This window comes from Phascolarctos cinereus, unplaced genomic scaffold (genome assembly GCF_003287225.1).
Source record: "Phascolarctos cinereus isolate Bilbo 61053 unplaced genomic scaffold, phaCin_HiC Scaffold_3;HRSCAF=262, whole genome shotgun sequence".
Taxonomy (NCBI): domain Eukaryota; kingdom Metazoa; phylum Chordata; class Mammalia; order Diprotodontia; family Phascolarctidae; genus Phascolarctos; species Phascolarctos cinereus.
The window spans coordinates 189,825,863-189,847,852 of record NW_027555736.1 but is presented as its reverse complement, the minus strand read 5'-3'; the positions used below and the strand labels follow the sequence as shown (position 1 = coordinate 189,847,852).

The window sequence follows — 21,990 nt, the reverse complement described above, 5'->3', positions numbered from 1 at the left end:
CTGGATCTTAATGATCTTTTCCATATAGAAAATTCATGGAATCCATGGAAATCAATTTGATGCCAAATCTTTGCAGTCTATAGTGTGTCTCCAGACATAAAGCAATGAGAATGAGCAGTAGCAGCATCAGGAACACTGTGGTCCCAGTTAGCCTGTCCCAGTGCAGGGCCAATAACAGAATGTAGCCTGGATCACCTCTACTCCAATATTCTTCATTTTTCCAGCCTACTTCTTGACATTGAACTTTATGGTAAAGTTGGGCTCTGCTCACCTGGGAGGGCATGGCATTGTTCCAAGCTTTAGACTTTTTCTTGCTGCTATTTTCACAGCTAGTTCTGGGGATATGTTAGTGGTAGGTGCTTCCAATGTGGTGTGATCTTGTGAGAGGTGTGGTCACTGTTCTCCTGCCTCCTACTCTTGTTCTTACCTTGGAAGGGCTTGTGCATCCCTGTAGCTGAAAACTCTAGCACTCCTCTCAGCCCAGGGACTCTGACCTGGAACTGGGTATGTGCAATGGTATTGCTAAACAGCACCTGGTCCCATACCCAGTGTTAGCACAAGGGTCACTTGTAATCTCTTTCTGACCAGTTGACTAATTCCCTTACTGTCTCTGGTCTGAGAACTCTGAAACGGCTGCTGCTATCTCAGGGATGCACACTAGTGTCATAGATCTTTCCTGCTGACCTCCTCAGTTGTCTTGAGTTAGAAAGATGTCTCATCCTAACCTTTTGTTGGCTCCTACACTCCAGAATTTGATTTGAGGAGGTTTTTTTAAAAAGTTGTTTGGAGGGGAATGTTGGGAGAACTCAGCTGTAGTGCTTCCTGTATCCTGCCATTTTGGCTCTCAATTCAGGTTTTCATCTTCGGTACAAAGACCTCAGTTAGAAAGGATGTCAGAGAATATGATTACAACGATCCTCAGTAGCTACATGGCTCGATGGATAGAATGCTGGTCGTGGAGTCAGAAAGACCTGAGTTCAAATCTGGCCTCCGACTTTTATAAGCTGTGTGACCCTGGGCAAGTCACTTAACCTATGGTTTCCTTTTCCCAGTTTTCCTTCTACCTCTCTTATTTGCCTTTTAAAATCCTTCTTGAGCTCTTCCAAGAAGGCTTTTTGGGCTTGAGACCACTTCATATTCCCTTTTGAGACTTTAGATGTGGGTATATTGACAGTGTTGTCCTCTTCTGAATTTCTGCCTTGATCTTCCCTGTCCCCGTAATAAGAATCTGTGGTCACTGTACGTTTCTTTTTGCTCATGGTGTTTGCATATTTCCTGACTTTAAAAAAAAAAATTGAGCTCCCTGCTGGAGCGCAGGGGGCACTTACCCATGCTTCTTGTGCTGGGAGCCCAGGGCCTGGTCACTGGCTTTGTGTGCTGGGGCCTCAGGTGCTGGCAGTTGGAGGCTGTAGGGTTTTGGCAGATTACTTGGTGTTGGACTGGAATCAGCAGCACTGGAGCTCTAGGGGTAGGGGTAAGGGTATCTCGCCCCTGGGGGATGCCTGCTCACCTGGGCCTTGCACAGGGATGTTTTGATGCTGCAGGGTGTTCCAGGAAAGCCTGGAGCTTTCTCTCTTGGAGTTGTGCTTCCCAGAGTTTTGCTGAGGCATCGGGAGACTTGGCTGCCAGAGTACACCATGGCACCTGGTGGTTTTCAAAGCTAGTTTCCACCAGTTCCCCTGCTCGTACTGAGACACTCAGGGGGTCATGGTGTTGGTGCTTGCCTCCTCCTGGTATGCTGAGGTGGGGCTTTCCCCTAGCTTGCTGGGACGCCTCCTGCTCTGTACAGAGTGAGAGGAGCCTTTCCCATTAATCCCACAAGTTTCTTGGGCTACAAGACTGCTGCACTCCATCTTTCTGCTGGTTCAGCTGCTTCAGGGTTTTTCCTGGGTGACATTTTCTGGGCTTTCAGAGGTCAATAAGGGAAGGGGAGAGAGACTTAACTTCTTACTCCACCATCTTGGCTCCCAGAAGCGAACTTACCTAACATGGTTTCCTTAATCCACTAGAGAAAGAAATGGCAAACCACTCCAGTATTTTTGCCAAGAAAACCCCATGGACAGTATTGGCATGCTATGATCCACATGGTTACGAAGAGTAGTACACAACTGAATGACTGAACAACAACAACAACAGTATTATTCAGCCTTCTGAGAGAAGGACAATGTGGAAGACTTATGGGAAGGTGAGAAGCATGGTGGAAAACACTGAAACAAGCCATCAGAGCCTCTTCCTATACAGACCCACCAACACAGCAGAGGATAAAGGAACAGAAGATTCCTAGTTCCCTTAGGCAGCAAAGTAAGGGCTAAACAATTTTTTCTCTGGAGCACAAAGGAGAGACAGGGTCATCCTGCTGCCCAGGAAGAAGAGGAGGAAGACAGAACTTGGAGAGAGAGGATACTATTAGGAAAACACTGCAGAATAGCAAGATAAATATAGGTTTAACCACCAGATAACACTGCTAGTCACCCACTTGATCCTATTCACTGAGTCTCTGTCTCTGCAAAGTCCCCTTGCTTAGCTTCCTACTTATGAGCTCCTTCCTGATCCAGAAGGAGCTTGGGGAAGTACCAAGGTAATAATTGACAAATCTGCACTTCTATAGGGAGATTCAATAAAAGTTCCAAAGTCTCACCTCCTATAACTTCCCCAGGTAAAAACCCTGTATTAAAGTAAACATCTTAAGTATCTAAACAACTTACTGCCACTGGTCTACATAATTCTCTAGAAACAAACACCTCTCCTGTCTTCTGAGCTTTTTGTTAAGTAAACTCTAGGGTCCTTAATTTGCTTTACTGGTCTTCCAATTTCTATTTGCAATATCCCTAATGTTTCCTAAAACTGCACATGTCCTTTCAATACCCTCTGCTCCCTAAAAAATTTCTCTGAATAAATTTTGTTTAGGCATTGGTAAATATCTGAAAAAGAAAATTTCTTTCTTTGAAAAATTAAGGGGCAGCTAGGTGGCGCAGTGGAAAGAGCACGGGCCCTGAAGTCAGGAGGACCTGAGTTCAAATCCAGCCTAAGACCAAATACTTGACACTAGTTGTGTGACTCTGGGCAAGTCACTTAACCCCAATTGCCTAAAAAAAAAAAAAGTTAAATCAGGGCAGATATTTCATCTTAGAAAATGGGTTGCTGGGGGGGCGGAGCCAAGATGGCAGAGTGAAAGCAGTGACTTGCTTGAGCTCTCCTCCAAACCCCTCCAAATACTCATAAAAAATGGCTCTAAACAAATTTTGAAGCAGCAGAACCCACAAAAAGACAGAGTGAAACAAATTTCCAGCCTAAGACAACGTGGATGATTGATCAGAAAGGTGTGTCGCAGCGCAGCTCAGCGTGGGTGCACAGGCTGCAGCAAACCTGGAGCAGGCCTCAGAGGACTGAATCTCGGGCAGCTGTGGAGGTTTCCAGATTCCTCAATCCACCAATGCCAAAAACAAATTAGAAGGTCAGTGGGAAAAGTCTGCTTCTGTCGGTGACTGAGAAAGGAAGGTGGGGTTTCAGCTCCATTCCTCAAGAGCATGGCCCTGTGGGGGGTGGGGCAGCTGCTTCCCAAGCTTCCGGCCCACAGACCGAGGGGGAATCCAGTGGCTGATCAGAGAGGGATTGCAGGGATCTCTTTGCCAGTGCTGAGGCAGGAATCTCTTCCTTTGCCCATGTTTGGATCTGGGCCACAGTTCTGGGCAGCGGTGCTGGGGTGAGGAGGAGCACTGGCTTGGTGGAGCTTGTAGTGATTGCAGAGAGAAGCCCCTCTTCACAGTCACAGGACAGAAAGGAGTACTTGTAGTCACAGGCCAGGAAAGGAGTAAACACCTTGCCCCTTATCATACCAACTTGGAAGAACTGAAAATTTACAGGTCCCTACAAGTATCTCTGAAAACAGCTGTACAAACCCCGAAGCTTGGGACAGTACATTCTCCACATTGGAAGCAGATTCGTACCTTAACAAAGAGTTTAAAACTCAAGTAATTGGCCGGGATCATGAGCAAGCAGGCAAAAAGAGTCAGACTATATTATCTTACTTTGGTGAAAAAGAAGACCAAAATATACAACCAGAAGAAGACAACAAAGTCAAAGCCCCTACATCCAAAGCCTCCAAGAAAAATATGAATTGGTCCCAGGCCATGGAAGAGCTCAAAAACGATTTTGAGAAGCAAGTAAGAGAAGTAGAGGAAAAACTGAGAGTGATGGTAAAGGAGACCCAAAAAAATACTGAAGAAAATAACACCTTAAAAAATAGCCTAACCCAAATGGCAAAAGAGGTCCAAAAAGCCAATGAGGAGAAAAATGCCCTAAAAAGCAAAATTGGCCAGATGGAAAAGGAAGTCCAAAAGCTTACTGAAGAAAATACTTCCTTAAAAATTAGAATAGAGCAATTGGAAGATAGTGACTTTATGAGAAATCATGACACAGTAGAACAAATCCAAAAGAATGAAAAATTAGAAAACAATGTGAAATATCTCATTGGAAAAACAACTGACCTGGAAAATAGATCCAGGAGAGAGAATTTAAAAATTATTGGACTATCTGAAAGCCATGATCAAAAAAGAGCCTAGACATCATCTTTCAAGAAATTATCAAGGAAAACTGCCCTGATATAGTAGAACCAGAGGGCAAAATAGAAATTGAAAGAATCCACAGATCTCCTCCTGAAAGAGATCCCCAAAGGAAAACTCCTAGGAATATTGTAGCCAAATTCCAGAGTTCCCAGGTCAAGGAGAAAATATTACAAGCTGCCAGAAGGAAACAGTTCAAGTACTGTGGGAACACAATCAGGATAACACAAGATTTAGCAGCTTCTACATTAAAGGACCAGGGCATGGAATATAATATTCCAGAGGGCAAAGGAGATAGGATTACAACCAAGAATCACCTACCCAGCAAAACTGAGTATAATCCTTCAGGGGAAAAAATGGTCATTCAGTGAAATAGAGGACTTTCAAGCATTCTGATGAAAAGACCAGAGCTGAATAGAAAATTTGACTTTCAAATACAGGACTCAAGTGGAACATGAAGAGGTAAACAGGAAAGAGAAATCATAAGAGACTTATTAAGATTGAACTGTTTACATTCCTGCATGGAAAGATGATATTTATAACTCATGAGACCTTTGTCAGTATCAGGGTAGTTGGAGGAAAAAAATTATATGTATGTATATGTAGATAGATAGATAGAGGGCACAGGGTGAGTTGAAGATTAAGGGGTCATATCTGGAGAATAAAATTAAGGGATGAGAGAGGATTATATTTGGAGAAGAAGAAAGGGAGAGGTAGAATGGGGTAAATTATCTCACAAAAAAAAACAGAAAAGTCTCTTACAGTGGAAGGGGAAACAGGGGAAGGTGAGAGGGAATGAGTGAATCTTATTCTCATAGGATTTGGCTTAAGGAGGGAATAACATACACATTCAATTGGGTATGGAAATCTGTCTTACCCTACAGGAAAATAGGGGGGAAAGGGGACAAGAGAGCAGGGGGATGATAGAGAGGAGGGCAGATTGGGAAAGGGGTTAATCAGAAGTAAATACTTCTGAGGAGGGACAGGGTCAAAAGAAAGAATAGAATAAATGGGAGGGCAGGATAGGATTAAGGGAAATAGAGTTAGTTTTTCACAACATGTCTACTATGGACGTGTTTTGCATAACTGCACATGTACAACTTATATTGAGTTGCTTGCCTTTTCAATGAGGGTGGGTGGGGAGGGAGGAAGAGAGAAAATTTGAAACCTAAAGTTTTAAAAACATGTTTAAAAAAATGTTTTCACATGCTACTGGGAAATAAATATAGGAAATGGGGTACAGAAGTCTATCCTGCCCTACAGGAAAATAGAAGGGGAAGGGGATAAGAGAAGGGGAGAGAGATAGAAGAGAGGACAGAGTAGGGGAAGGGATATTCAGAATGCATGACATCTTGGGGTGGGGAGAGGGGGGAGATGGGGTGAAAATTTGGAACTCAAAAACTTGTGGAAGGGAATGTTGAAAACTAAAAATAAATAAATTTATATTAAGGTAAAAAAAAAGAAAAAGAAAATGGGTTGCTAGGAGAGTAGTCATTTTTAATTAAGGCTATATACCCTAGCTTCCATTAAAGTCTACTCTGATACCTCATCATGGCATAGAGGTGACTCTGGAGCCAAAGTGGGTATAGTGGAAATGATCCCAACCCCATCAGAAAGATCTGGAGTCAAAAATCCTAGGTTTTGAGTCCTGGCTCTGGCACTTACTATCTGTGTGAGTTTAGACAAGACAAGACACTTAACTTTCTTGAGTCTCAATACCTTCAACCGTAAAATTACAAAGTTGGTTGAGATAATCTCTAAGGCTTCTTCTGGAGTTTTGGCTCTTGAAGATTATTTCAGCAGAGCACAAGCTCTGGAAATTAAACTCAAGCTGAAAAAAACTAAGATTATGAGATCATAGATTTAGAGTTGGAAGCGACCTTAGAGGTCATTTAGTACCACCTTCCCTCCTGCCCGCTCTCACATTTTAACTATAGCCCTAAAAAGTAAAGTGATTTGCCCAAGAGGGTCTCTCGGGTAATAGGGACAAGAGCTATATTCAAATCCAGCTCTGATTACAAAATCAATGCTGTTTTCCTTGGACCATACTGATATAGGCTGATACAGGCCGCCCGTCCTAAGTTTAGAAAGGCTCATCCCCCAGAAGTTGGCCAGCTGGTAATGAATGTTTTTGACCATAGCAACTCACCAAGACATATTACAGGTTGTGTTCTGAGTCATGGAGTACCCACAATAATAATCTCCCACATCCATTATACGAGGCTACAAACATTTATAGCTCTTTCACTTTACAGTACTGCCTGCCACGAGGGCCTAATTTTGTACAGCTAACAAAATTACCATACTATGAATGATGCGCCAGTCACTACCCTCATAAGCTGCCTTTTTTTTTAAACTCTCTTGATCATACGTGCTTGCTCTCTAGAGAGTTAAATCAGACCTAGCTTTACAATTATTGTCTCATTTGATCCTCACAAGAACCTTTGGAGATTGGTGCTATTATTATTTCCATTTTACAGATGAGGAAATCGAAGCAAATAGAGGTTAAATGATAGTTCATCAGTGTCTTGAGGCAAAATTTGAACTCAATCTTTTGTTGTTCAGTCAGACTCTTCATGACCCCCCCTTGGAGTTTTCTTGGCAAAGATACTGGAATGGTTTGCCATTTCCTTCTCCAGATCATTTTACAGACAAGGAAACTAAGGCAAACAGGGTTAAGTGACTTGCCCAAGGTCACGCAGCTTGTAAGTGGCTGAGGCCAGATTTGAACTCAGGAATATAAATCTTCCTGCCTTTCAGGCCTAGCATTCTGAGCACCATGGCACCACCTAGCTGTGCAGGGCTCTATTTATTTACTTCAACATGTAGCTGCCACTTATGGATCTAATTAATGAGAGAAGGCCTCTTCCTGCAGCACAGACTTCATCAGATGTCACAAATTTCATACTGTACATGAAGATCAGAAAATGGATTGAATTTTTCTTTGAAATCCTAAAGTTTCTCATGGCTCCCCTAAAATATTCCATGGCATTCCTTTGCCATAACTTCTTTAGCCATTCCCCAGTTTATTGGTACTTGTTTTGTCTCAAGATGTTAGCTGGCACAAAAAGTCCTAGTATAAATATTTTATTATCTATTGGACATTCATTTTTATAGAATTTTTTTTTTGGTGAGGCAACTGGGGTTCAGTGACTTGCCCAGGGTCACACAGCTAGTGAGTGTTATGTGTCTGAGGCTGGATTTGAACTCAGGTCCTCCTGACTCCAGGGCTGGTGCTCTATCCACTGTGCCACCTAGCTGCCCTGGACATTCATTTTTGTAATGATGTTTTAGGCTGCTGGGTGGCACAATGGAGAGAGGACTGTCCCTAAGTCCAGAAGACTGCAGTTCAAATTCAGTCTCTGATACTTACTAGCTGTGAAACCCTGGGCAAGTCACTTAACCTATTCCTGCCTTAGTTTCCCCATCTGTAGAATGGAGATAATAATAGCCCCTACCTGCCAGGGTAGATGAGAGGATCAAATGAGACAGTATTTGTTAAGTGCTTTGGAAACACACATTGTATAAGGTGAGCTATCTGTGAGCTCGCTACTGTTATGATTTTCCCCTGGGATCATAAGTCTCATTGTAGTGTCAGTGACCTAAAAGGTATGGATAGCTTAGTCACTTCTTCTTTTTACTCAAACTGACATTAAGAAAAAGATAGGTGGGGGCAGCTAGGTGGTGCAGTGGATAGAGCACCAGCCCTGAAGTCAGGAGGAGCTGAATTCAAATCCAGCCTCAGACCAAACACTTGACACTTACTAGCTGTGTGACCCTGGGCAAGTCACTTAACCCCGATTTCCTCACCAAAAAAAAAAAGAAGAAGATAGGTGAAAGTAGTATGTTGTAAAAGATAGTGAAAAGGGTTTAGAGTTGGGAAGACTTGTCTTCTAATCTTGTCTCAGATGCTCTTTCACTGTGTAACTCTGGTGAGGAACAACCTCTCTGTGCCTCCATTTACTCATCTCTAAAATGGGGAGGTTGAACTCAGTGGCTTCTACGATCCATCCAAATTCTAAATCTTGGTTCTCATGAAAAGTACATTCATATGTGGATAATTTTGATTACATTAAATTGAAAAGTTTTTGCACAAACAAAGCCAATGCAACTAAGATTAGAAGGAAAGTAGAAAGTTGGGAAAGAATTTTTACAACCAGTCTCTCTGATAAAGGCCTCATTTCTAAAATATTAGAGAATTAAGACAAATTTATAAGAACACAAGCCATTCCCCAATTGAAATGGTCAAAGGATATGAACAGCAGTTCTCAGATGAAGAAATTAAAGCCATCTATAGTCATATGAAAAAATGCTCTAAATCATTATTGATTAGAGAAATGCAAATCAAAACAACTCTGAGGTACCACATCACACCTATCAGATTGGCCAACATGACAAAACAGGAAAATGATGATAAATGTTGGAGAGGATGTGGGAAAATTGGAATGCTAATACATTGTTGGTGGAGTTGTGAAATGATCCAACCATTTTGGAGAACAATTTGGAACTATGCCCAAAGGGCTACAAAAATGTGCATACCCTTTGATCCAGCAATAGCACTTCTAGGGCTATATCCCAAAGAGATCAAACAAATGGGAAAAGGACCCACATGTACAAAAATATTCATAGCAGCTCTTTTTGTGGTGGCAAAGAATTGGAAATTGAGAGGATGCCCATCAATTGGGGAATGGCTGAGCAAGTTGTGGTATATGAATGTAATGGAATACTATTGTTCTGTAAGAAATGATGAACAGGCAGACTTCAGAAAAACCTGGAAAGGCTTGTATGGTCTGATGCTGAGTGAAGTGAGCAGAACCAAGAGGACTTTGTATACAATAGCAGCCACGTTATGCAATGACTAAGAATGTTAAACTGAACCCTTCTCAGCATTACAAGGATCTAAGACATCTCCAGAGGCCTCGGATGGAAAATGCTGTCCACATCCAAAGAAAGAACTATGGAAGTCGAATCGCTCTCACTTATTTTTACCTTCAGTTGAGTTTTGTTTCATCTTTCTGATAGTTCCTCCTATTGGTTTTAATTTTTACTTATGTAATAGGTATATAAATGTAAAGCCTATGTCAGATTGTGCGCCATCTTGGGGAGGGTGGGGGGGGAGAAAAAGGGAGAAAAAAATTTTCAACTCAAAAGCATATGGAAAAAAAAATAAAAATAAAAATAAAAAAAAAAAGAGAAGAAAAAAAAAAGTACATTCATATGTCTCTTTCCAAAGCCTCCTCCAGCATTCAGGGAGGAGGCCTAGCAAGACCCAGTCTGATACTATAGTAGAAAGGGGTAGTCACTGAAACTGTCCTGTGCTATTTACAAATAGGGATCTTGTACAAATTAGATGTGTAATATACAAGAGAAAATAACGCTGTGTTCAAGAAATCCCAAGACCTCACCTGTTAGGATTGGATTTACTAACCATTACAAAATACTAGGAAAACTGGCAAGTCTGACAGAAACTAGGAATAAACCAACAGCTGATAGTGTAGACCAGGATTAGCTCCAAATGGATACATGCCTGAGACATGAAGGGTCATGATGAAGATTCATTTTGTAATTATGAAGGGGGGGAAAACTGCATTCCCCAAAGAAGGGATGGAGAAGATCATACAGGATAAGATAAGGGATTTTTATCACATGAAAAAGCTAAAATGTATCTAAAATGTAAAAGGTAAGCAACTAAATGGGGAAATGATTTGTAGCAAGTCACACACACACACAAGAGTAAAGGAACAAGAGGTAGCCATGGCATGGTGGAGAGAAAGCTGACTTCAGAGCCAGGAAGAACTGGGTTTAAATTCTGCCTCTGCTATATACTGGCTATACGACCCTGGTCAGGTCACAACCTTTTAAGTGCTCTAGGCAATTATATAAGACCATGTATAGGGGTTGAGGGTAGGGAAGGAGTCTGGATTCCTTGAGCACCTGCCCTCTTGGCCTATAAAAGCAAGCTAGACACATTCTAGGGAATATCCTAGAACTCTTAAGGAATTTCTCTTTTTGACCATGTAGTTAAAGTTAGGGAAAGAGGATTTCTCACCCTTTTCCCTCCACACCCTGCCCCCAAACCAGGAGCAAAAAATGACAGATTGCCTCAGAATCTCATGGTATGTACAACTCAGTGAAGATGCCAACTTCTCCAGGAAACCTTCCCCAGTCTTCCTTGATTCTAGTTCTCAGGAGTTATTTCAATGAAACTGATGAGGTCTAGAGGTTAGGGGTCCTGGAATCCCAAAATCACAACACGTGGGTCCTTCCCAAAAGAATTCGACCCAAGCCTTCCTTCAGCCAAAAATAAGGTTTATTGAAGATTTCGCCATATTAGCTAGACTCTTAAGGAATCTGAGCATCTGTGGGCTATTGGCTAGATTGTGAAAATCTGTGCAGTGGCTAGATTATAAGAATCAGAGCATCTTAATGGAGACAAGATGGACCTTATATACAGAAAGACTGTGGGAAGGATCTAGGAGAACGGAACCTAGATAGGATTAAGGGTGTGAAGTGGCCAGGGGACATAGGGAGGTCTAGGCTAGGTTAAGGGTAACAGATTGGGCATAGCTACAATGAAAGGCCAGTTGGTGGGATTATAGCCTCAGGGGAATGCCAGAGATTTGGCCATGTGGGAAAATCCAGGGGTTTTTTTTGGGGGGTCTAGATCCCATCCTCATCAAAACCATGGGTCCAACCTCTATCTCTACCCCTAAGTGAAGATCATACAAATAACAGTTCTCAGAGATGGGATTTGAAGTGCCTTGTTTGCTAAATGATTCCCCTGAAACCCTGAAGTCCAAAAGTCATCTGCAGCAGTCTCAAAGTCTACCTTTCTTTTCAGGCTGGTTGATAACTGTTCAGTTACTGAGAACAGGTTGTTTACGAAGAGGGAAAAGAAATGGCCAAGCTTGCTTTCTTACTCACCTGGAGACAACAATCTGATTATTTCTTTCAAAGCCAACACCAACAAATGATGACTCTATAGCCCCAATCTCCTAGTTTGAAACGATATGTTCCAGTTGGGCAGCACCCTGCATTGGCCTCCAGAAGACCTGGGATTTCATCATGCCTCAGCTCCTTACTTAACTACAGGTGGGACATTGGGAAACTCTTTTCACTTCCCTCAGGGGTCAGTTTCCACATCAGCAAAATGGGCAGGATGTCTGCAGCACGAGTTTATATGGCTGTTGTGACAGAATGTGTGTCAAGGGTTGTAAAAATGTCAGTTGTTGGCCTAAAGCACCAGATATTTTCCCATAAACAAATGATCGCATCAGGTTTGGGCACAGGATATTCCTTGACTAGGAACAAGTCTCATTGTCTCTGAAAAACAAATCAATCTACTGAGAAAAAAAAATTCTCTACATTGTTCCCTGAATGAAATACTCTTCTCAGGTAATAGTGAATGGCACTCAACCTGGCGTTCACCATAATTGGTACTGTGGGGAAATGGAGCTATCTATAGGTGGCACAGCTTTCTTCCTACTTTCTGTTCTACTTCCTGATGAGGTCTAGAGGTTTAGGGGTGCTGGAACCCCAAAACCACAACACATGGGTCCTTTCCAAAAGGATTCAACCCAAGCCCTCTTTCAGCCAAAAACAAGATTTATTAAAGATCAGCTATATTAACCTATATTAGGTTCTTAAAAAATCTAAGAGTCTGTGAGGTATTGGCTAGATTGTAAAAATCTGAGCAGTGGCTAGATTATAAGAATCAGAGCATCTTCTTTCTTTCTTTTTTTTTTTTTTGCTGGGCAGTGAGGTTAAGTGACTTGCCCTGGGTCACACAGCTAGTAAGTGTTATGTGCCTGAGGCTGGATTTGAACTCAGGTCCTCCTGACTTCAAGGCTGGGTCACCTAGCTGCCCCAGAATCAGAGCATCTTAATGGAGACAAGATGGGAAACACTTATATACAGAAAGATTGTGTGAGGGATCTAGGAGTAGAGTTTAGCTAGGAATAAGGAAATGGGTAGGGGCCATAGGGAGGTAAAACAATAGAGGGCTAGACTAAATTAAGGGTAACAGAATTTGGAGATTGGGTGTAGCCACAATGAAAGATCAGTTGATGGGATTATAGCCTCAGGCAAAATCCAGAGGTTTTTTCCTTGTGGGAAAGTCTAGGGATTTTCCTTTTTGGGGTCTAGATCCTATCCTCATCACTTCCTACTTTGGAGCTGGATTTTGCAGCCTTGTTCATGGTTTTATACAGATGAGATTAGGTACATTAGTGTGGAACATGTTATAATTAGTTGATGATTACCCAACCCCCAAAGTGCAATGAAAAGAGCACAGGATTTTGAGTTAGAGGTTTTTGTTGTTAAGTCATTTTTCAGTCATATCAGACTCTTTGTGACCTGGGTTCAAATACCAACTTTGTCCCTTATCTCTCTGTGTGACCTTGTGCAATCATTAGATTGTGAGTTCCTTAAGGGCAAGGCCTGTCTTTTAGCCTCTTTTTGTACCCCCAGTTCCTGGCACATAGTAGGTACTTAATAAATGTTTATTGACTTACTGACTTAATTCCTACACACACACACACACACACACACACACACACACACACACACACACACACACACCCCCTTGGCTTCCTTATTTGTAAAAGGAGGAGGTTGCATTCTGTGATCACCAAAAGTGCCTCCTAGATCACGAGTTCTTGACAAGTATGTGATGCAACAGAGTCTGGTGAAACCTATGGACCCCTTGTCAGAATAATGTTTTTAAATGCATAAAATAAAGTACATAGGATTAGAAAGGAAACTAATAATGTTGAAATGGTCTCAGGTATTATTTCTGGGGATGCCACCTTCTTGGTCAGTCAGTCAATAAGCATTTCTTAAATACTTATTATGTCAGACACAGTACTAAGTTCCGGAAATACAAGTACAAGTAAAAAGATAGACAGTCCCTTCCCTCAAGAAACTCACATTCTAATGAGAGGAAACAACGTGTAAAAGAAAGCTATGGGGGGAGGGGACAGGGAGACATAAAATAAAATAAAATGATTACAAAGGAAACCAACTGTATTGAAATAGTTATCAAAAGTTTTTAAATATATATTTTAGGCAATTGGGGTTAAGTGACTTGCCTAGGGTCACAAAGTTAGTGTCAAGTGTCTGAGGCTGAATTTGAACTCAGCTCTTTCTGACTCCAGGGCCAGTGCTCTATCTCCTACACCACCTAGATGCCCCTAAAATTTTTTTTAAAGTAACTGACCTCAATTAAAAACTTCTGATTTAGCTCTACATCCTCAAGATGCTAGTTGCTTAGTTCAGTTGTTTTCGGTTATGTCCAACTCTTCATGCTCCATCTGGGATTATCTTGGCAAGGACAGTAAAGAGGTTTACCATTTCCTTCTCCAGCTCATTCCACAGATGAGGAAACTGAGGCAAACAGGGTCAAGTGATTTGCTCAGGGTCACACAGCTAGTAAGTGTCTAAAGCCAGATTTGAACTCAGGAAGAGAAGTCTTCCTGATTCCAGTATCCATTGAGCCATGCACCCTGCCCATTAGGATTCCAGGCCAGCTTCAAACTTCCACATTCACAAATGGCAACTTCCCTGTAGCTATCTGTCCAGGTGGGGAGTGGCTGTATGGACAAATTAAAGCTGCTTTGCATATCATCTAGGAATCTTCAGAGTGGGGGACCTGAGGTCCAGAAACTTTTTTTCCCACATTTTGATAATGGTATTGCCATATAATTGGTTTCCTTCATAATCCTGAATATTTTATTTTATGCATTTAAAAGCATTAGTTTGAGAAAGGGTCCATAGGTTTTACCAATCTACCAAAGAGGTCTGTGACACAAAAAAAGGTTAGAAGCCCTGCTCTAAAGGATTCAAATCTTAGTTATCTCAGACAAAGACACTCATGGCAGAGATGTTTGGCTAGGCTTTGATTAGGGATAAGACAAGTTGCATTTGGCCAACTTTTCTCTAGGTGGATAGATTTTATTTCAGTGGATAGATTGCTGATTCTGGGTTTTTTTTTTCTTTTTTGGCAAGGCAGTTGGAGTTAAGTGACTTGCCCAGGGTCACACAGCTAGTGAGTATCATGTTAGATTGCTGATTCTGGAGTCAAAAGATCAATCAATTGGTAAACATTTATTAAGCATCCACCATGTGCCAGACACTGTGCTGAGCACTAGAAATACAAAAAAAGAGGTAAAAGATGGTCCCTGCCCTCAGGGAGCTTACCTTCTAATGGAGGAGCCAACATGCAAACAAACATTATACAAAACAAGCTCTATAAAGCACAAATGAGAAATAATTAACAGAGGGAAGGCACTAGAATAAGAGGAGTTTGAGAAGGTTTCCAATAAAAGATGGGGATTTTAGTTGAGACTTAAAGAAAGCCAGGGAAGTCAGTGGTTGGAGTGGAGGAGGAAGAGAATTCCAAGTATGAGAGACAGTTATGGAAAATGCCCAGATCCAAGAGATGGGGTGTCTTGTTCATGGAACAGCCTGGCAGCCCATGTCATAGGATCAAAGATTATGTGGTAGAGAGTATGGTATAACAAGTCTGGAAAGATAGGAAGAGGCTAGATTATGAAAGGCTTTGAAGACCAAACAGAGCATTTTGCATTTAATTCTGGAGGCACTGATGTGCTAGACATGATCAGATCTGCATTTTAGGAAAATCACTTTAGTAGATAACTAGAGAATAGATTGAAATGTGGAGAGACAAGACAGACAGACCCACCAGCAGGCCATTGCTGTAATCAAGGTGATAAAAGCCTGCCTTAGAGTGGTGGCAGTGTCAGAGGAGAAAAGGACGTGGATTTGAAATGAGTTCAAATCTTGCCTCAGACACCTCTAACTGTGTGACACTGGATGAGTCACTTACCCTCTCTCAGACTTAGTTTCCTTCTGTTAGGACCCTTCCAGCTTTAAATTCTCCCCCATTAGATTGTAAACTCCTTGAGAGCAGGGAGTGTCTTTTGACTCCTTTTGTATGCCCAGCACTTAGCACAGTGCCTGGCATATAGTAGGTGCTTAATAAATGTTTATTAAATTGAGTTGAAAAATTGATGGTCCTAGGAGCCTATGCTCTTGTTGTAAGTACATCTGGATGACTCTCAGGAGACCAATAGCGCTTTTCTTCCATTCTCCTGATGTGGTCCAGGCCTAGGGGTAAGAATAAATCCCAAATTAGGCCTAAAGTCCCTTCAAGTTCACAGCAGGCTTGGAAGGTTTGACTTAAGGGGACCTAGATTGAATGACATCCAAGGTTGGGTTGGAACAGCTTATATTTACTTTCTGTGGGTTGAGAGCAGAGCTGAGAAACAATAGAGTGGAAGGGATGAGGAAAACACTACTCACCTGGACTTTGTCCTGCTTTCTCTTAGTCATTCCTGGCTGGGAGATTATGATTTTTGTCCAGATCAGAAATTTTATCAGTGAATTTAGGAAATTCACAGTGAGAGAACTCCCTCTACCACAGTTTTTTAATTTATGTTAGAGAGTTGTCTGGAGGCACTAAGAGATTGTGATTTGTTCAGGGTCTCTTAGTATGTGTAAGATACAGGGATGGAAACTAAGAAAGCTCCTCCATCTACTCATCCCATTCTTTTCATACTGTCTCGTTCCCTCCGGTCTAGTTAGATTAGGCAAGGTCTCAGGCACAAGACCAATCCTGCCTTCCTTCTCCCCCATTTATGGTTCCTTCAAGTTTTTTTCAAAACTTTTCTGAAATGGTTTTCTGAAGGTTTCTGAAATGGCTGCTACATCTCACTAGAGAGGACCCTGGGTTCCATGAAGGCCACAAAACCAGTTTGGTCAGAAAGCCAAAAAGAAGTGGGCTATGTACCGTTCAGACTGAATTTTTGCTATAGGCCCAGGATGCCTCTCACCTTAGTCAGTCGGGCAAAAAACATTTATTAAGACATTACACCTCCATCTCCAGGGAACGTACGACATGATGAGAATGAAGAGAAAGGCAAAAGAGAAGCCCTTGGTCTCAAGTTCAGTCTAAAGGGGGAGATAATGTGTAAGTAACTGTGTGCAAACAAGATATTTATAGGATAAATCTGAAATAGTCAACAGAGGGAAGACACTAGAATTAAGGGGGATGTGCAAAGGCATCCTGTAGAAGGTAGGGATGTTAGCTGTGATCTGCAGGAAGCCAGGGAAGCCAGGAGGTGGAGATAAGGAGGAAAAGCATTCCTGGCTCAGGGGCAGTCAGTGAAAAGACCCAGAGTCAGGGGATGGAGTGTCTTATTTGAGGCACAGCCCAGAGGCAAGTGTCACTGGATGGAAGACTATGTGTGCTGGGGAGGAGAGGTGTAAGAGGGATGGAGGGGGATGGGAGTGGAGCAAATCAAGAAGGGCTTTGAAGGCCAGAAAGAGCATTTTTCGATTTGGTCCTGGATGTGACAGGGAGCCTCTGGAGTCGATTGAGTAGGATGGGAATGACATGGTCAGACTTGCACTTTAGAAAGATCACTTTGACAGCTGAGTGGAGGATAGAGTGGACCAGGGGGAGTTGAGGCAGGAAGACTAACCATCAGACTAGTGCAACAGGGCAGGTGTGAGGTGATGAAGGTCTGCACCAAGCTGGTGTTAGTGTTACAGTGTAAGAGGTGTTACAGAGGTAAAATTGACAGCCCTTGGCAAACAGATTGGATGGGGGGCAGGAGGGAAGAGTAGAGGATGACACCTACGTTGCTGGTGTACTTAACAGTACTATAGAAGTTAAGAAGAACATTGGACTTGGGGGGAAAGTAATGAGTTCAGCTTTGGACATGCTGAATTTAAGAAAAACAGTCTGTGCTGCAGATCCCTTAGAATAAATTGCATTTATATAGCACTTTACAAAGAGCATATAATTTGAGTCTCACAACAACCCCATTAGGTAGGTGGTATTAATTGCATTTTACAGTTGAGGAAACTGAGTCTGAGAGAAGTTAAGTGATTTATGAAGGGTCACATAGCTAGTGTGTATCTGAGGCAGAATGAGAACTCAGGTCTTCTTGACTCTATGTCCAGTGCTCTATCTCCTGAGCCACTGAGTGAGCTCATTTCCTTCTCTAGAGAAGCTAGTCCCAGGCCCAGGTCAGGGGAAAAGTCACTTCTATCCATTTTCATCCTCTCCTTCCTTTTCCTTCTTTGGGGGAAAAAACCACCATGAATCAAGGCCTAGTTTTGTTTCTCTTGCCCCATCCCACTGCTTCTCTTTTCCTTCCCTTTTCTGGCTCTGTCTCATTCTCCCTCTGGGAATTGTAGTGACTTCTCTTTCTTTCCTCTTCCTTCACCTTCTCTTCCTTCACCCTTCAAACAGTCAACCCTTTGCTCAGATTCTGCTGGAAAAGGTCAGATCTTTCCTTTTATTTCAGCTCTTCCTCCTCACCCCCTTTTCTATGGCAAAATTCCTTCTCCCACCATGCTTTTTTCTGTAGGAATGCAGGCTGGTCTGGGTGCCTACTACTCTTACTGATGCGCCCAGGAACAATACCCTTGACCAAGGGTTCTGGAGGAGATTTCTTTTTATTTTCTTTTTGACCAAGAGTTCTTTTCTTTTGTTGTTTGTTTGTTTGTTTTGGTGAGGCAATTGGGGTTAAGTGACTTGCCCAGAGTCCCACAGCTAGGGAGCACTTATGTGTCTGAGGCCATTGACCAAGAGTTCTTAACCTGGAGTCTGGGAAGCTTATTTTTTTTTATGTATTTTGATGATGACCATTCACTGTAATGAGTTTCCTTTATAATTCTGTGTATTTTATTTTATGCATTTAAAAATATGATTCTGAGAAGAGGTCAATCTGATGACTGAGAAGGCAGTTACCAGATTGCCAGGAGGGGTCCGTGACACAGAAAAGGTTAAGAACTGCCACTCTAGACTTATATTTCAAATTGCTGATGGAGAGTTACCTTCCGCAGGGGTTACATTTTATTATGTTTTTGTTTTTTCAAAATACGGTTCTACCTACCTCACCTTGCTAGAGGCTTGATCATTGATTCTCAGGACATGATACTAAAGCCCTCCTTTTAATGAGGTCAGCCCCTGAGGGGTGGCAAGATAACGATGCTCTTTTGACTTTGATGTGCAGTCAATGCGGCAGCTTCTGTTTTCTTATTCTCTGTACCTTGTGCTTTTCAGGGAAGTCAGCTGATCACTCAGTCAACATTTATTTAGCTTCCATTGTGTGCTCAGCATTATATTCCAAGGTACATCTGGAAAGTAGGAGACATAGTCCCTGACCCTAAAGAAATTCCAGTCTTTTGGGGGACATGAGATAAGCACAAATGCCAATAAAACATATTAAACCACATAAACAGCGGATGGAAATCAGCATGACATTTATGTTGACATAACCCCCTCTCTCTAAAACAAATTGGGACATAGCAGAGTCTGAACTAACCTGCCAATTTGTTGTCCTGGGAGACTGTAGGGGTCCCCAGCCCAAGATATAGGGGGTACTCTCATGCTTCTGGAGCCCTTGGGTTCCCTCTCTTTTCATGGGTTTTCTTCAGGTCAGGATGACAGATCAATGTCTGAACTAGCCCATGTTCCTGTGGGGTCTTTCAAGCCTTCCAATTCAGCCCAAGGAGAGAGTTGACTCTCTACAGTGGCTTCAGGTCAGAATGGGTCTGTTGGGTCCAGAGCTCTTAACTAGAGTAGGGTGACTTTGCCTAACAACAACAACAACATTTATATAGCACCTATTATGTGTTAAGCACAGTGCTAAGTGCTTTACTAATATGATCTCATTTGATCCTCACAATAACCCTGGGAGGTAGGTATTATTATCCCCATTTTACAAATGAAAAATTGAGGCAGAGGTTAAGTGACTTGCCCAGGGTTTTACAGCTGGTAGTTGCCTGAGGCTGGATTTGAACTCAGTGCTTCCTGACTCCAGGGCATCTAGCTATGCAAGTGTGCTGAAATTCAGAAGGCACAAGCAGAAGTTTTACTTCATGGTATAGGTATGCAGAGAGGGCCGGTATAGTTACACTCTGTGTTTGCCAGTGCACCAGCAAGTAGAAACAACTGACCTTAGTTAGCCAGAAAAATTAGTTAAATGACCCACTTTCCCCTCCTCCCCCCCATAGTGGGCCAGGTGAGCTCCTCCTTACCAGAAGGAGGCATGGGCCTGGGAGAGGAAGTAACCATCTGATAGCTTCGTATTCTGGTACTCACTTGGTTCTGTCTTGTTCTCTCAACACCAGCAGCCTTCAGAGTGCCTTTGTGAGGCCCAGGGCCTGATTCCAGCTACAGCTGTCTTGTTCCTATGGTCTCTGTCTTCCCTCCATGAGACAAGGTCCCTCAGCTGATGAACTCACCATCTCCTCCCCTCTAGTCTCTTTCTCTCTTTGTCCTGGCTCTACGGTATGTTTCCTGTTACTTTTGTCCTGGTGGTACAAACTGTTAATTCATGTTCTTCCTATTTCTGTCTCTTCCCCCTCACCAACCTGACATCACCTCTGAGATTACATAGGTTGTCTAGGAATGTCCAGTGACCTATATGACCTATGTGCAAAGGCATCCTAAGTCTACCAGGAAAAAAGAATATTTGCCTCATAAACTGGGAGTTTTTGATTTGTGCTCTTCGAACTTTAAAAAAAATCTTGGATAGAGCACCAGCCCTGAAGTTAGAAGGACCTGAGTTCAAATCCAACCTCAGACCAAACACTTGACATTTACTAGCTGTGTGACCCTGGTCAAGTCACTTAACCCCAATTGCCTTAAAAAAACCCAACAAACTTGATAGCTCTGTTTCAATATAATTGGTTCCCTTTGTTTTATTTTTATGCATTTAAAAATACTCTGAGACAGGGTCCCTATTTTTTACCAAGTTGTGGAAGGGGTCCATGACCCAAAGCAGGTTAAGAATTCCTATCCTAACCTGTACTCACCCATTCCAGTGCTCTTATCTTCCCTTCTGGCATCAAAGATCTGTTTCCCCAGTGTCTTACAAGGCTGATAACTGACAACTGTGAGATGTCAAGCTGGGGGACCTTCAGCTTGATCTCTTTGATGTCTCCATACAACCATCCAGTGTATGGGGCATATATGAACAACTTCAAGAAAAAAGGAGTCAGGTACAGAACTGAGCCTCCAAGGGAGACAAACAGTGTAGGCCAAAAAAGGCATGATTTAATGAAAGGACTAATTAGCAAGGAGGAGGTAAAGGAGGGAATGCTTTCCTGAGAGAGTAGTTAATGAGGTGAGAGTGTGAATGCAGTTCTAGTGGGGGCTGTCTGTTTTTGCCTGTCTACCTGTCATAGTGAAAAGGATTTAACTAAACCTGAAATTACACGAGATGAGGCCACTTGTGTGACATACATATCACAGCAGAGGGAAGGGCCAGAGGAATGAGAAACCCCTCTGATCAAGAGAGAGGGAATCTGGTAAAGAATGTAACTCAACAAGATTTAAGCAAAAGTCCAGAGCAACAGAGAAGGGATAGGAAGTGATCGGATAAGGGGAGAAAGAAATCATAGAAGCATACAGGTAGGCAGGTCAGGTGAGGCTGCAAGTCTCTAAACTGCCAGCTAGATTCTTTCTGCAGGTGCCTGAGGTGGCAGAAGCAGTTAGAACAGGAAGTGAAATACCAGCCTGGGAAAACACCCTAAAAGGGTGGGAAGGAGAAAAGAGTGATGATTCTGACAGTGATTGCCTGAGTCAGAATGTAAATTGCAAACATTACTGTTAAGTTCAGAGGCACCAAAGCCAGTACGTGGGCCTACAGGCCCACAACAAGTGTGCAGGTGGTCTCACAGGTAACCATCAAATACAGCTGCCCCACAACAATGAGAAAAATTTCACAAAAGAAATATTTTTTCAAAATTTAATTTTATATTTTAATGAACAAAAATTGATTAATAGATAACATATAGATGATATTTATAAGCTTAGCATAGTGACTGGCATACAGTAGGCACTTAATAAATGCTCTTTTCTTTCCCTCCCTTTTCTTTTTCCCCCTAGGAAGAAAAAGAAAACCCTTATAACAAATATTCAGTCAAGCAAAACAAATTTGTTCATTGGTCATATTCAAAAAGGTATGTCTCAATCTGTACCCTAAATCCATCACCTCTGGAATCTGATCAGTTAGGACTTTAATGGAGGGACGTGTATTTTGGATTTTAAAAAATGTATTATTGAATATCTTTAAATATATCTTTATATAGTGTTTGTTATATATTATGCTGATGTAATGTATATTGTATTTACTATAGATTATATATTTATATAGCATATTATATTTAATGTATATTTTGTGTTATATATCTATGTAGTTCCAATGACAGACATATAATGGCCATTTATGGAATGTAAATGGGGTGGTAAAAGACCTGGTCAGATGAACCAAGATAGAAGCAGCCCTAGCATGGAATGAACTGGGCTCTGTATCTGGGTTAAAAATGTAAGACTCCAAAAAGTGGAAAAGATACAATCCAGGGAGGAAAGCAGTACTTAACAGAACCG

At 42.0% G+C, this 21,990-nt stretch overlaps 1 protein-coding gene across 1 annotated transcript in view; it reads right to left on the bottom strand.

Moving 5' to 3' along the window:
• Positions 1-19,838, bottom strand: part of SORD (sorbitol dehydrogenase) — a 98,665-nt gene extending 78,827 nt beyond the window's left edge. The window contains exon 1 of the mRNA XM_021009292.2: positions 19,699-19,838. The gene's annotated coding sequence lies outside the window, so the exon portion shown is untranslated. The remainder of the gene's footprint in view (positions 1-19,698) is intronic.
• Between the last annotated feature and the right edge of the window lie 2,152 nt (positions 19,839-21,990).